Source organism: Gastrolobium bilobum, unplaced genomic scaffold, assembly GCF_033153095.1.
Source record: "Gastrolobium bilobum isolate Gb01-03AN ecotype WA unplaced genomic scaffold, APGP_CSIRO_Gbil_v1 utg183994, whole genome shotgun sequence".
NCBI lineage: Eukaryota > Viridiplantae > Streptophyta > Magnoliopsida > Fabales > Fabaceae > Gastrolobium > Gastrolobium bilobum.
Window position 1 is genome coordinate 38,714 of NW_026898699.1, and position 16,445 is coordinate 55,158.

The following is a 16,445-nucleotide window of genomic DNA, read 5'->3' on the forward strand; positions in this document are numbered from 1 at the left end:
AGCACCTGTAAAATGCAAACAAGAATAATAAAATAAAATAAAATAAAATTCAATCTCAAAGATCAAAGGTTATTTATAATATTGAAATTTTCAATCCCCGGCAACGGCGCCAAAAACTTGATGCTATCCGGCAAGTATACCGTTTCTCATAAGTAGTAAAGTAGTAAGAAAGATCGTCTCCTCAGGGATTGAAAACCAAGTACTAAAATAATCAGTCACTTTAAGTTGAAAAACTTGATCTCTTGTTGGGAAAATTAAATTGAATCTTAGTAACCATAAAAGTAAAGACTTATTTTTGAGTTTTTGTATTTTCAAGAATGAAAAGAAGAATAATAATGGAGTTGGTTTTGAAAATATGAGAAAGAATTGCAGTTAGGGAACACTCTCCCTATGATCCCCACTTATTACTTTGGATTGATACAAAATACTTATTTATATAATTTCTCAGATAATTATGATCTCAATATATTAATAATTAAATCTCAATCCCTTGGTAACTTAACCCTTTAACCTCACTTAGAATCCTAATCCCTTAGTAACCCCTCATGAGAATTAAGCAATGAACACAATAATTCCAACATCTGCAATTAAATATACATCTATCCCTAGTATGCATACCAATAGTTATCTTATCTCCTTTCAAGATCAGAAACCCCAATATCCCTATTTAAGGTTCTAACCCTCAAACTATTTTCAACTATCAAATTGATCAGGTTTAATAAAGAAAATATCAAATACGCACAAGGTAAGATAAAGAAATTTATATAAACGAGTAAAATAATTTAAATCAATCCGTCATAACAAGGGTTCACATAGGGTTTTGTGACCCTAACTACAATAAAAGAACTTAGCCAGACATAGTCATATCTGACATAAACAAATATTCAAAAGAAAGCATAAAAACTATAATTACTGGAAAGAATGGAGAAGAAATCTTGATCTTCAGTCACCCTCTGCTTGCTCCGAGTTGTTAATTGGTTCCTTGGTTGTGCTCCCAAGCTCCTTATTTATAGCCACATGAATTGGGCCCATCATCTAATCTTCCTTTGAGTCCATCCAAGATTTGTATTTGATTTAAACTTTGTTTCCTTTTTCATGTAAAAATCTTGGAGATTTGATTGATAAATTAGAATTTCAAATCTTTATTGTATCTTGATTCAATCTTCTCACAAATCATCTAGATTTGTTTCCGCTTTAATTCCATATCTTTTCTGAATAAATCTTCATCAAATCTTTATGGAATCTGTCGCGATCTTGATCATATCTTTTTCGCATCTCTTTGTAATCTTATCTCTAATTTGGAAAGAGATCTAATTGTTGAATATCCACACTTTATTTTTAAATCTTTTCCTTTTCCAAAATTGCCCCGTTTGTTTGCTTTTTCCTACAAAATTAGCATAAAATCAGTATTCAATCCTTGATTAAGATTTTGACAAATTAACAGTGATTCTTGCTCTTTTTCTCAAGATTTCATCAACATTCTTTCTCTTTTTTGGCTCAGATTTCCTTATATGCTAAGCGCATATCAATAGGCCACAGTGGAATTCCACAAATGATGGTGTCGTGCATGGAATTTCCAGTGTGATGGCACGCGCACGACGGTGCTATGAGCATGATGAAGGCGTTATATACGGAATATGATGGCACGCGCACGACGGTGCTATAAGCGTGATGAAGGCGTTATATACGGAATATGATATATGATGAAAAGGATATATGATGAAAATGTTTATGATGAAAAGGATTTCATGTTTGAAGCGACTGTTCATAATTTTGTGCCTAGTTTAATACTGTTGCATTATTGGTTTTGTTGCCACACTACTGGGATTTTTCTCACCCCTTTGGAGCTGCTATTTTTATAAAATGGCAGGAGGACATAAAAGCTTTTGAGGACTTGGATATTTGCTGTTGGTTTCTGCTATTGGGCATGCTGTTGTGATTGTATTATTTTCATGGATGACTGTACTAATTGTGGATGTTTAAATTATTAGTGAACTATGTTTGCATTCTGTTTTAAGACTTTTAAGAACAGCAAGTGTTTTGAAACGGATTTCATAACCATTTTTACGAAAACTGATTCATGACGTTTTGAAAGCTAAGTTAAAACTGTTTGTGCGATGTTATCAAAAAAAAAAAAAAACTGTTTGTGCGAGCATTTTGTAGGTTGGCGTCCCGGGGCTACGGACCTATGATTTTCTTATAATTTATATGCACGCGTAGCCCCAGGTGTCTAGTTTCATTATATACAAAACTTTCAACGAAATTCTGAAAGCTCGATTTATTATGATTTTTTCAAGTCAGGTCGTTTGATATAAATTCACTGATTTTAACTCTTGACTTACGAGTTATGTTTCGAGGGGCAAACGACCTTCAAATTACTATTATTTTATATGAACGCGAAGCCCCGGATTTCTAGTTTCTAGATTACAAAGAATATTTTTTGAATCGTTGAAGTAAATTTTATACGAATTTTTAAATACAGCAAGGTCTGCTAGGAAAGTTATATTTTCAGTAGTTGAGAAATTTTGAAAGTATACTCTGATTTTTGTGACGAACCCGATTTCAATTATACGTTTTAATTGGCATTGTAAAAGTGATTTTCAGTCTCTAAAATATGATTAAAGAACTATAATCCGCTTAGCAAACAACTCTCTTGGATGCATACAAGGGAGGGTGTTACAACAACTTTCTGTATATCAGTCCTTGCACTGATAATGCAACACACAACTTTATTGTACATCAGTCCTTGCACTGATAATACAATACACAACTTTATTGTACATCAGCCCTTGCACTGGTAATACAATTTCATCATTCAATGGTACCCTAGTCCTTTCACTAGTCATATCATTTTCACACTCAATTTCGTTTTACTCTAATGCATGTATCTACACTTAATGTAATTACCTATCAATTTTCATCACACTAGATGAGTATTATTTAGAAAACATTTCTAAAATTTCATACCTTTAGCTATCCTGAGGTTTTCCTCCCCAGTAAGTGGCTCATATATATAAGTCTGACCTCCTGTTTGAGACCCATCAATTTTCCTGCTCACTTCTACCCTTGGTGGTTGTAGAATATTCATTACATTGAAAATACCTCCACTCCGTCCATCAACCCATATCAAATACTAAATGATTTCACAAGCATACTACTATTAGTGGTACATATATAGATCACTAGATCATAATTCCTTTACAATTCTCATTATTGTCTTACACCTGACTATACATTTCAACCATCCTATTCATTTATCACTGACATGTCTCCCAATTTGAATCGACATCCATTAACTACAATAGTGCCTTCATCGTACATTTATCTTATGTCATCCATGGTTATTTTCTCAATTTCATCCTTCTACACATACTACGTAATTACTTCATCTCACCTATGTTTACTCAACACTAACTCCTTATGGATTTCAATCCCATATTTCAATGTCTCTCAAATTAAAAATTCACCGGCACAATAATTTCAAGTGTTCAAATCCCTTAGGATTAGACATCAAATATTCCATTTGTTTCTCTACATTAACCACCCCAATTTATTCAAGTGTACACCATCTATCAGGGACTTATAACTTCTAATCAAACATAAAATATTCAAACTCATACTAAGCATACCTGTTCACATTTTTCAATAATCCATCAGGTTCTAAGTCACTCACCTTAATGAAGTCCATTCACAAAGTCCACCTGTACATAATTATTGTACTACACTACACAAGTACATAGGAATCTTACTAATACTATCTTCATACTATACACTCCTCTCAAATATATATTTATTATCCACAGTACTACAATTTCACCTATGCTGATACTGTACAATTTCATCGAAAGTTAGACAAAATACTTAAGTCTGTTTTCCTTAAGTCCTCTAATCTTCACACTTCACTTAATGCCATCTTTTGTCCATTGAGCAGTCAACACTGCAGCCACAACCTCAGGCTAAAGACTCACATTCGGTGCTCCAAGGTTGCCACGCAGGCTTCTTACGATGACCACACATGTAACACAAAGGAATGGGCTGATCAGACCCTCACTAAGGAATCACATATGCAGTAATCGATAAGAATCTACATACAACTATGCAGCACATAACACATCTATACATTAACAGAGTTCCCTAACAAAACTGCTCTGATACCATAAAATGTAACAGCCCGTTGTACACCAGTATTGTTAACATTAATTATGATATTAAGCGCAGTTACAAACACAACAATTCATTTATAAAAATGCGAATAAACTTTTTCCGATTATTACACTAGGCTTTAAAACATAAAAAGCGTAATAATTAAAAGTTATGACCGTAACCGTAAACTCTTGCGGAAGACTTATTTAAAATATTTATATAACTTACTTTACTTATTATAAGTTACTAAGGGGTTACCATAAACCCACTTAGCCAATTTCTCAACTTTACGTTTTTACCTTTCCGAACATGGTTCACTAATTAATTTTCTGCGAACTCACCGCTCACAATCAGACCATCTTTTCTAGTTATATTTTTTTCTTACTTAATTCCATTTCTAAGAAGCTATCACACACTTTAATGGGAGCTCGTTTGCTCCGGCTATCGCCGTTTGAAGTTGGATAAGCAAAACAGCCAACCAACCCCAAAACAGCTCAAAACCTCTCTCGCTCCACGAATTACTGCAGCAAATTCACTAATCCCATTGCTCTCAAATTTTTATGCTACAAACTAGACACCTCAACCTTCAATTTTATACATCATACGCTTAATTTTACTGAGAAAAGAAGCGGGAATTAATTTCCCAAAAACTGCCAGAAACAGCCCCTGCATAAGGGTGTTCTGGACAGTCCGTGTTCAATAAATCCTACAGAGATACGTACAACCCAGAATTTTCTCATATTTTAACACCACGTAGGGGACATCTCAAGATTTAAAATGGCATATGGCACGTCCCTATCGGACCTCTGTGGAGGGATATATGATCTCTCAAAGTTCAACTAAAAACTGTCAATTCCTAGAAATTTCGCCAGAGTTTCCTTTGTTTTTCCAACGTTCCCAAATTTATACAAGTGATCTATGACCTCAAATGGTACCTAATAATCAGTGGGTGGCACACACAAGGACAAACAATTCCTTGGGGCACTTACAACCCATCACAGTTTATCTTACATATATAATACATATCACATTTTTTCTCGATTAATACTTAATATGTTTCAATCATCAAAGTCCAATTGCATGCATCTTCTAAACATACATATAATATTCCTAAAATAGGCCTATTGCCCTTCCATCATATTACATGCTTACATGTTTCATCAAGTATTCAGGTACAGTTTACTGTCTCAACATCCATATTACACTTTACAACTCAAAGTCTTCAAATACAATATAATGTAAAAACCTCAAAATGATATATGTACTAGACTTAGGCAAAATGACATGAACAAATATGACAGTGAATCTCATCCTACATACATATGGAATGTTCATGCCCTAGGTCTAGCCTAGGCCCAGTGGCCACCAAAAGGCAAAATACTGCAAAAACTCCAGCTAAAAACTCCAGCTAATCATCCTGCGGGCTTCTTGTCCGCCGCTCCTGCACCACTGCTACATCCTGAAATAAAGCCCCCAAGACGGGGTGAGATATACGGATATATCTCAGTAACCCAGAGGTTCTGGAGAAAACTCCGCCCAATGGTTCACTTCGATGCATATAAGTAATATAAAACAACCACTTTCAAAACAGGATATAGCAAGGGATTTAGAGAAACTGGGGAATATCGGGATATAAAATACGACGAAGCGGGATGGTAGCTACCAATACCACGCAACGTCCTCGGCATATATAAGCCTACGGGTATCATCCAAGGTGTGTTCCAAGAATCACAAACAAGGTACCCCTTCCATCCATATACACCCGAGACATTCCTAGTGTGCTCCTATCCGGATCACACACCATGACCCTAGGTCAACTGGAACTCCCTCTCGGAGACCTATCCAGTGGAAGTCTGACTTGCCCGAAGGCTACACTGTCTACTGTACAGAGACTCGGTACATAAGTACCCTCATAAATGCTACATGCATGCTCTTGCTGTTCTACACAACTCATATACACTTCCTACCATTACCCTCAATGGGTATAGTGGAACAGAAAAAGGGAACAAGCCCCAGTACCAAGAGGTTACCTGAATAATCCTCTCCACGTAGCTCCAACGTAATATATTTCTTGAGCTCGTTATACAACAGAAATGCCTACACAGAGGACATTCTCAATTAATTACTGTTCATATGAACACATGCAAGCTACTAATTCTACAAGCATGGTTCCAATTACTCACCTCAATCCCACTTAATCCAGGACCAAGGGCAATCCACCGATCTCATGGTTCAAGATTCAAATCAACGTACGGCAACCTACAGCAACCATGTACGAATCGTCAATACACGGTAATTCTGTCAGAATACGAAAAACGTCTCAAACATCATTAAAACTTATAGAACCAACATCCACTTCCACCTAGAATTTTATTAACATATTGTTTATACAATTTTCTCCTCTTGGCCGAATTGGCCTAGTTCAAAGTCCATGATTTTCATTCCAAAATATTCTCATGTTTACACACTTCAATCTAAGGGATTCATCAACCATCAATCCATAACATATTTAAATGAAACTTCATCCAAAGACATCCCCATGGTGCGCACAATACATGCTTGGAAACTCATCTTTTACCACTTATCAAAAGAAGAAAATACAAGGTTATGACCACAAGAACACAAGGATTCTTTTCCACAAAGTAACTAAGCATTTTAGGGACAAGAAAATACTCACAAGCTCCTCTTAAGTCCCTTGGGTTGATGTCTCCTTGGTTGCACGGTTGGAAGTGGAAATTGAGCTGCTTAACATCAAACAAAAAACCAACTGACTAGAATCACACGGTCATGTGCTATGCTTTGAACCAAGTGAGAACCGATTGATGTCTTAAAACCATTTGAATTTCTCTAGGCCGTATGAAAGGAAGGGAAAGGAGCTAGGGACGGTCATGTGTTTTTTTTTTGAATGGGAAGGACACCCACTTGATTTTTCTTAAGCAATCAGGACTCTTTTTGTTTAATATTTCCTAGGATTCCACTGTTTGCTAAGGCAATGAAACCGACTTGGAAGCTGCTTCTTTTTGTTGAAACAATTTATTAAGACTTCTCTTTCTTTTTATTTTCATTTCTTCTTTTGATCACCGTCAAGCCACTTGCCTTCTTTTATTCCCACCGCCTAGTTCCAAGTCTTTTATTGATTTTAATTCACTTACCTTCTAAGGAAGCAAAGCCACGAAAATCTCACTTGGAGGGGATAAATTTCTGAACGCAAGGCAGCTGACAACTCAGGTTTGACTCTTTCTACTAAACGCATGAGGATGGAAGGTAAGAAGTGGTATGTGTTTGTTCCTCGATTAGAGAAGGCATCCGAATACAGAAATAGGATGCAGGGTTTACGGCTGTGAAGAGGTTTGAGGGAAACTAAGCATGATTCTGATTCAATGGTGAACCATCCATTTTCTTGGGCACTCCTTTGTTATGCGCATGGAATGCAAGGAAATAAGGTGGGGCTGAGCTAGATTCAAGAGAATGAGATATGAGTTCAGCTTCTGGTTCCTTCAAGTTTGCGCCTAGAGGGGAAGAATAGGTGGATAAGGTATTGTCTCTTGACCAATGATAAAACATGCAAGCAGATTTTGGTCTTGAGCCAAACTATACATTATGTGTGGAGGGATATTGAGCTGACTTTAACCCCAATGTACAAGCTTGGGCCGTGGCCCATGAAGGAAATTAGGTCCCCCATAATTTATCTAGCCATATAAGTCCATGTAGCTATAATTTGTGACTAGAGTTTTCCTAAAAAGGGTTCCTAAAAATATACTTATGTTGTACATACTTTGGCTTTTAATTCGTGACATGAATTCCCCTCCTTCATGACAAAAATTAAATAACTTCTTAAAGGTCCCCTATCTTATTTTATTATTATTGTTTGTTCCCACTATTTAACAATTAAGGTTTCTAAATAAATTATAATTAAAATTATTACTATTCCTTCCTAACTAGTGTTTTGAATTCTTAAAATACATAAATATTCACTTATAAGTTTCACTAAAACAACTTTCCCCAATTAAAGTAATTCCACTCTAAACATAAAATTAATTCGAGTTTCAAGCATGCTACACTCCTAATTGCAAGTTATGTAATTTCCTAATTTTTGCGAGAGGTTACACATAGTGCCTCACTTTACCACATTTAAAACAAGCATTTGGAGCCACAGTACACGGGCCTTGATGAAACCTCTTACACTTGTCACATCTAGGATTAGAACTTCTATCATTAAATCCGCTCCTCTGACTACCACCTCTCTAGAACTTCCCCGAAGGCTGCCTTACCTACAACCCCCTACCTCTATTGTTATTCTGATGGTAGCCACCTCTGTTATTATTACCTGGAGGGCCAGATGTCCTCGAAGAACCAGATTTCAGATATCTGCTATAAACACTTTCAACTCATTTGCACTGGGTCACTAGATCTATAAAATTCCTCACTGCAGTATTTGAAATCCTCTTTGCAATTTTCTCATTCAGACCCATATGAAATTTAGCAGTCAGAAACTCAGGAGTCGGCAGCACACCCCCATAATTAGCAAATTTCACTAACTCATTGAACTTCGCCACATAGGCATCAATAGTCATGGTACCCTGTACCAATTTCTCAAACTCACCCTGTTTAGCTTCCCGAACATCCCTGGGAAAATACTCTTCATGAAATAGTCTTTCAAATAAAGCCCAAGTAATTTCTTCTACCTGAATAGTAAAAGGCTGAGATGTATTATACCACCACTCGTGGGCATCTCCCTCGAGCATATAAACAGAATACAACAATCTCTGGGGATCCTGACACCCCATAACCTGGAATATTTTCTCCATACCCATCAACCAGGTAGTCACAACCTTCGGGTCCCTTGACCCCTGAAATGCTGGTGGTTTATGCTTTCTAAAAGAAATGAGCCTCTGCTCATCAGTACCAACAAATACTTGCCCAGCAACTGAAAGAAAATAGCCTTGAAGGCCGATGGCATGTGAGGATGAAAACGAAAATTTTCAAAGCGGAATCACATATGCTAATCAAGATACATGCTTTAAGAAAGTGCGATATACCTTGTTCGTGATTCAAAATTCCAAGATGATCAGTGTTAGGTTTGAAGGTTCAAACTCTCTAACGTTGATCCACACCACCCTACGTCAAGATGCAAGAACCCTTCTTGAAAAGCCACCAAACGAACACCACAAGGAAGGCACTTTAGGCGTCCCAATAAGAGAAGAAGGAGGCAAGGTTAATGTGTTTAGATGAGTGAATTTTCAGCATGAAAAATAACAAAAGTGGCGCATGGAACACTACGAGAAAAGGCTAGATAATTTTCAAAAAACCCTAAAGAGAACGTCACAAAAGGAAGCACACTTAGAGATGAGAGAATCATTGAATTAAATCATATTTTTCTCCCAAAACTGTGACCTATGTAGCGCCCAATGGTGGAGGAATAAATGGAGTTGTTACAATTCAAATCTAGCCAACAACCTCCTATCATATCCTCATGAGACTAAGTCTATACCTAGTCAATAATCTGACTTAATAACCATCATATGGCCAACCATATGGTGCGCCCTTATTCAGCCCAAAAAGAGTCCAAATACATTGAGTTGTTGTATTCAAATTTGAACCAACTCACTCACTCACTCACTCGCATATATCAGCTCAATAGCATTTATCAAAACAATACATGAAAACAACATCATGCATATAAACCACCCTACCATGGTGGAACCAACAATGGCTAAACCGAGGACATGAAAGCTTACCTTGCAAGTTAACTATCCAATGCCAAGAGTCCACACAAGCTCAAAGTCCAAACACAACAGAATAACAATCTGTTATGGACCAATTGACATATCAATATTCAACTCTACACTAATTCAATATAAAGACAACGCATTTCCATGTTCCATGTCTTTAGGCTTCTCACAAAGCCACAAGCCCTTAATCCCTTAGATTCTGACTTACATTAATTATTACAGAAGTTCAACTTCATCAACATAGGGTCCACGAACCCATAACTCAGTTCTGTATGAACAGTGCAGCTCCTGTTCTTCGAAAACCCAAAATATCCAAATATATGTCAGGGGCTTATCTGGATATCTCTCTGCCAATATCTGGATATCATATCCGGATATCAATATCCAGATATTTATATCCGGATATTTCGCGACAGAATACAGTTCTGCATTTCGCGAGATATCCTTCCCAAAGGTGGTTCATTTCATGCATACATAAGCTCAAACATGAGATTTAAGGCGTGTTTAACCTTGCCCAACCTTAAGTTATTAACTTTAATTCATTACATGTATCAAGGTTCCACTTTTAACCATTAAAACTAATGATCAAGGTGGGTGACAATTACCCAAGCTCAAAACAGAGCAAGAAAGTGCTCTTGGAGCTCACCAACAGCTCCTCAAGTCTGACTTCACAAGTTGCACGAAAATGGCACACAAAGATGGGTCCTTTCTTCACAAAGGTAGCTTCTTGGAGCTACAACAACCAAGATAATGGCTCCCTCCTCACCAAAACCAGAAAGCGGTACACTCACCCTCACAAGACAACAACCACACTCAGAAAAGAAGCCACTTTCCCACCCACAATGATTGTTCACACACATCCAAGGTGTTTATGTGAAGAGAAATGGAAGAAAGGTAGTTTCTTTGGTGAGTTCCCCAGCAAGGAAGAGGAAGGCAGCAAGGAGAGCTCAAACTCAGGAAATTCCTACGAATGAGGCACCAAAATAGACCTAGGATCATGTACCAAGGCCTTATATAGGCCACTTAAATTTAAACGCACTATATTAGCGCTAATAGTTACGCTTAGCATTTTAATCCCAAACTTAAGATTCTGAACCTACTCATTTTTCTAAGATTTATCATATTTTTATTTTATTTTTCGCAGCACCTTTCCGGTATGTGCTTTTCCATAGCCAGTATCAGTTCTGGCACCAGTTCTCATTATTTTAACTTGAAACTTGTTTTACAAGTCCTATATATTATTCTAGTGACATATACACTTTTTTCGTAATTTTCAGGGATAATTCATCGGTACGCATTTATACCGAGTAGCAGAACCGATATCTGCACTTTTCGTCAGAAAAGCGACTTTCAGCATTATTAAACACTTATTATAATAATTAAAGCCTCATAATAATTATTAGGGTCAATTATGGAATTATTTCCTAATTCTCACATTTAATTAATTAATTTCCTTAATTAACGGTGCAGGTTCTTACACGTAGCAAGTGATGGTGAGTTGGGAAGATCCTTCATCTTTAGCTCTTCTTCTAAGAGGAAATGCGAGTCTCTTTGAGAAATTCTTCTTAAAGAATTTTCCATACTATTTTACGAAGAGACTCATCTCATCTTCATCAAGATCATTTTCGGAATCTCCATCTTTTTTTTCCTCATCCTTCTCTTTGCTTGATGTTGAGGCTTTCAAGGCAATTCCCTTACTTTTCTTGATGGCTTGTTCCTTCAAGGTTAATCTAGTTAGCTCCATTTCATACTCTTGGATTTTTCCAAACAAGGTTGCAAGATCCATGGTCTTCAAATCTTTTGATTCCGCAATAGCCGTCAACTTGGGTTACCATTCCCTATTGTAACACCCCAAATGTGGATATACATATAGGGTGCACCTTCATCATGCATTCAACGCGCGGAAGTCTAAATTTAAACTTTACGAATGCAAATATCAGAGTGCGGAATGGAAACACATAACCATACTTATTCCATATAAAATTAAAAGCGTTAAAACGTCAATACAAAATAAATAACACTAAACATTATTTAATGTAATCCCAAAAAGATTAACTAATCATAAATAAAAACATAATTTATGCTGCATCATAAGCCCAGTCATAATGTGGTTGTGGTTCCTCTAGCCATTGTGTACTTAGTGCTTCATCGAAATCATAATGTGGAAAAGCTTCTATTAATAATTTCATAGCCTCAGTCCAGAGGCCTCTATCTGTTAGATCCTTTAGTTTCTCTTCCCAGGTAGGTGGAGTTTCTTCTTCTTTACGTACCAGTCTCTTACCCTTTCTTTCCCACATAACTTTCTTATTACTTTCTTTCATCTTTTCCTGAAATGGGTGGTCAAGGGGGGTGAGATTTTGGGGAAAATCTCAGTAAGGTTCACAGCTGGAGCATTCTCCAACTATGACGCTTACTCCTGCAACAGTTTATAATAACAATACAAAATGGAACATTTAACATCATCATATAAAAATATCATGCCATCATCATCATCATCATATTCCTGCCGGCTTTTACGGACTTACGGAGATACCCAGAGTCCTCGTCAGGTTGCAACTGGAGTATCAGTGCACATGCCAACATTTAATAGCATGGTTTTAAGTTTCAAAAATATCATAATCACATAATGTAAAGCACTATAAACATATTGCAGTCAGACCATAACTTATCATAGTTTCATAATGGTGGCATACATAGAGAGATTACTTCAACAACTGTAAACACTTACAGTACTTGTCGTTCTATACTTGTATACTTTCAACTTTTGATCTCTTTACTTGCCTGTTTGCTCCCTTGACTCCCTAACATCATCATATCATCTTTTAGTAACTTATATAACATTCAACATTTGTGTTTTATCCATGTATAGGTCTCGGCTTTGCAGGTTTAATTACCTAGAGGAGTTGTTTTGCTTACTTACCCACTTGTGTAGGTTTTAGGACATTATTAGGTCATCATAACACTTAATAGAATTATTAAAGATTTCATTCTAGGCATGTATAGGTTCGGCCACCATAGATAAACATCTAGGAATATAATTTTTAAAACATGCTTTCAATTATATTATTAACTTAACATGGTTAGATCCTTTCAACATTAATCAAATAAAACCTCTTTTAGCTACATACCATTCGGCCTTATTGCCCTAAAATACCTAAGGGATTACTTCTAAAACATGCTTCTAACATTATTGATAATTTATCATATTTAAATCCTAGAGCATCATTCAAAACATCATCTTATATATTCGGCCAACTAAGGTTATGATCATGCAAAATTGATTTAGAACCTAGGCTACTAAACATGCTAATCTAACATCATCATTTCATCATCTTTCATATCATTTAAACATCTCTTCATGCTTATAATTATCATACATGGTTCGGCCTTCTAGGGATCATATACTTAGGATATCACTTTCATGCTTTTACATGTCATTCCTAACCAAGAAGGTTTATAGGCTTACCTTTGATGATGATCAACGACTTAAGGAAACACTTCTTGACCTTTGACTACTTTGAATCTTCTTGAATGAACTTCCTTCCTCCTTGAACATACAAGGCCGCAAGCTTAAAGAGAGGAGAAGATGGATTTTCTTGCTTAGAGATGAAGGGTTCTTTGGTGGAATTGTTAGGAAGAAGGACTAAGATCCAGGCTTGTATTTGATCTTGGAACAATTAGGTATTTCTCACTAACACACTCACCATTTCGAAGCATTCATGGACTTCACAAAATGAACTAAACTCTTTGTTCTTTCCTTTGGTAGTGCCGCGGCTATAGAGGAAAAAGGAGAGACTAAAGCTTGTTCAAATAGGCAACCTAGAAGCCTTGCCATTACTTGATTGCTGGTAGGTTTCGATCACATTAAATGAGAGTAAGGTGGTGATTTGTTGTCATAGGTTAGGTTGCTTAATTTAGGGACAAGAACATGATGTCAATTTCCTTGATTAAGGAAATTTAGTGATTGCTTGATTTAAGGAATTGATGATGTGTGACTAATCGTCATTAAAAGTTGCTCCCTTGATTTAAGGGATTGATGAGGTGTGACTAATCGTCATAAAGGTTGCTTCCTTGATTTAAGAAACAGAATTATTTGATTGATTGACATATTGTCATCAAATTGCTTGATTTAGGGAAAGTGATTGACTACTAATCATCATAATCCTAACTTCCTTGTTTAAAGGAATTTGACTGGCTTGACTTAAGGAAATTCGATTTGCATTTAATGGCTTGAAAATCAAATAAAATCAAATTCATTTCCTACACCTAGGCCGCGGATTTTAAATGCTTGGAAGGAAAAGATTTCCTTTAATTTTGGACCATGATTTATTCCTTAAGATTATGGACCTTTAACCTATTAACCTGACCTAATTTGTGCCTATTTTTCCATGATTTAATGACACTTTAAATTGACTTCTTAGAGCTTGTTTTCTCTAGTAAAACCGTGGGCTTCTTGCTTGTAGGGAAAGAATTCTAATTTAATTCCTAGTCATATAGTACTTCTTTAGGTTTATTATGTCATGGCCTTACTTTGGGCTTTAACTTGATTTGGGTTTCATTTACCTTATTGGACTTTACTTTATCATATAGAGCTTTCTTTGTATCACTTGGACTTGTCCACATTAAATGGAATTAAAACTTCCTTTGTTGGGTTATACTTTGATCCATGAATTCATTGGATCCCTAATGCTTATGTCTTTGGTCCATTGGACCCATACTTCTAATTTACTTAATCATAAACTATTTCATCTGAAATGTCTCGTTTATTAATTATCATAATTCTTCATTAATCATGATACAATATTTAGGGTTGTTATATCCTCCCCCACTAATAAGATTTTCGTCCCGAAAATTACTATAACTCGGGGTACTTCTGTCTAATCTCATCTTCTCGCTCCCAAGTTGCTTCTTCGGGAGTCCTTCCTTGCCATTGCACTTTTACCATGGGTATCACCTTGCTGTGAAGCTGCTTCTCTTCTCTATCCAGAATCTTGATTGGTACCACCGGGATCTTCAAATTAGGTCGTACTTCCACTTCATCCGGTAATACAACATGTGAGGGATCGGCTACATATTTCTTCAATTGGCTAACATGAAATACATCGTGAAGATTTGCCAAATTTGGAGGTAATGCCAACTGATAAGCTACCGGCCCCACCCTTTTCAGAATCTGATAAGGACCGATATAACGCGGACTTAACTTTCTTACACCGAGTGCTCTTCCAATACCTGTAATAGGAGAGAGCTTAACAAATACATGTTCCCCTACTTCAAAGTCTAGGGGTCGGTGCTTCAAATCATAATAACTCTTTTGTCTGTCCTGAGCCTTCTGCATCCTGTCACGAATCATCTTTATCTGCTTAGTTGTTTCGTTCACCATATCTGGCCCAAACATTTCTTTATCGCCCACTTCTTCCCAGCATACAGGTGTTCGACACCTTCTTCCATACAGAGCTTCATACGGGGCCATTCCTATACTTGCATGATGACTGTTGCTGTAAGAAAATTCTGCCAAAGGAAGATACTGATCCCAACAACCTTCTCTTTCTAAAGCGCAAGCTCTTAACATGTCTTCCAGTGTCTGTATTGTTCTTTCAGTCTGTCCGTCTGTCTGCGGATGGTACGCCGTACTCAATCGTAATTGAGTTCCGAACGCCCGCTGTAATGAATACCAGAATCGGGATGTAAACTTAGGATCCCGATCACTGATTATACTTTCTGGTACTCCGTGCAGTCTTACAATCTCCTTCACATAAATTTGAGCCAGCTTCTCTGTCGTGTACGTTCCTTTCACCGGTATAAAGTGTGCTGACTTGGTCAATCTGTCGACCACTACCCAGATGGCATCGTAGCCTGCTTGAGTTCTGGGTAGACTGGTTACAAAGTCCATAGAAATACTTTGCCATTTCCATTCGGGAATATGCAAGGGCTGTAGGGTGCCCGCTGGTCGTTGATGCTCTATCTTTACTTTCTGGCACACCATACATTTGCTTACGAATCTTCCAACATCTCTCTTCATTCCTTTCCACCAGAAATTATTCTTCATGTCTGCGTACATTTTGGTGGCTCCTGGGTGAATCGAGTACTGACTCTTGTGGGCTATTTCCATCACTTCATCTCTCAAGAGTCGTGTAGGGACGACAATTTTCCCTTGAAAGGTAATTATACCTTGTTGATTTAAACTAACTCCAGGTTGATTTCTTAACCGTTTCAAACAATCTACGGCTTGTTGGGCTTCCTTGATCCTCTCTAAGAGTTCATCTTGGATTTGTACTGCGTAATATTCCTGTCCGCATTCACTGTTTACCACTGCGAGATTTAAATCTCGGAAATCTTCAATCAATTGTTGTTCGGCTATCATCATACTTGCAATTCCTCTGACTTTTCTGCTCAAGGCATCAGCAACTACATTCGCCTTGCCGGGATGATACTTTAGTTCAAAGTCATAATCTTTCAGGAATTCCATCCATCGGCGCTGTCTCATGTTCAGCTCCTTCTGATCAAATAAGTACTTGAGGCTTTTGTGGTCACTATATACTGTCGTAGTAGCACCGTATAAGTGATGACGCC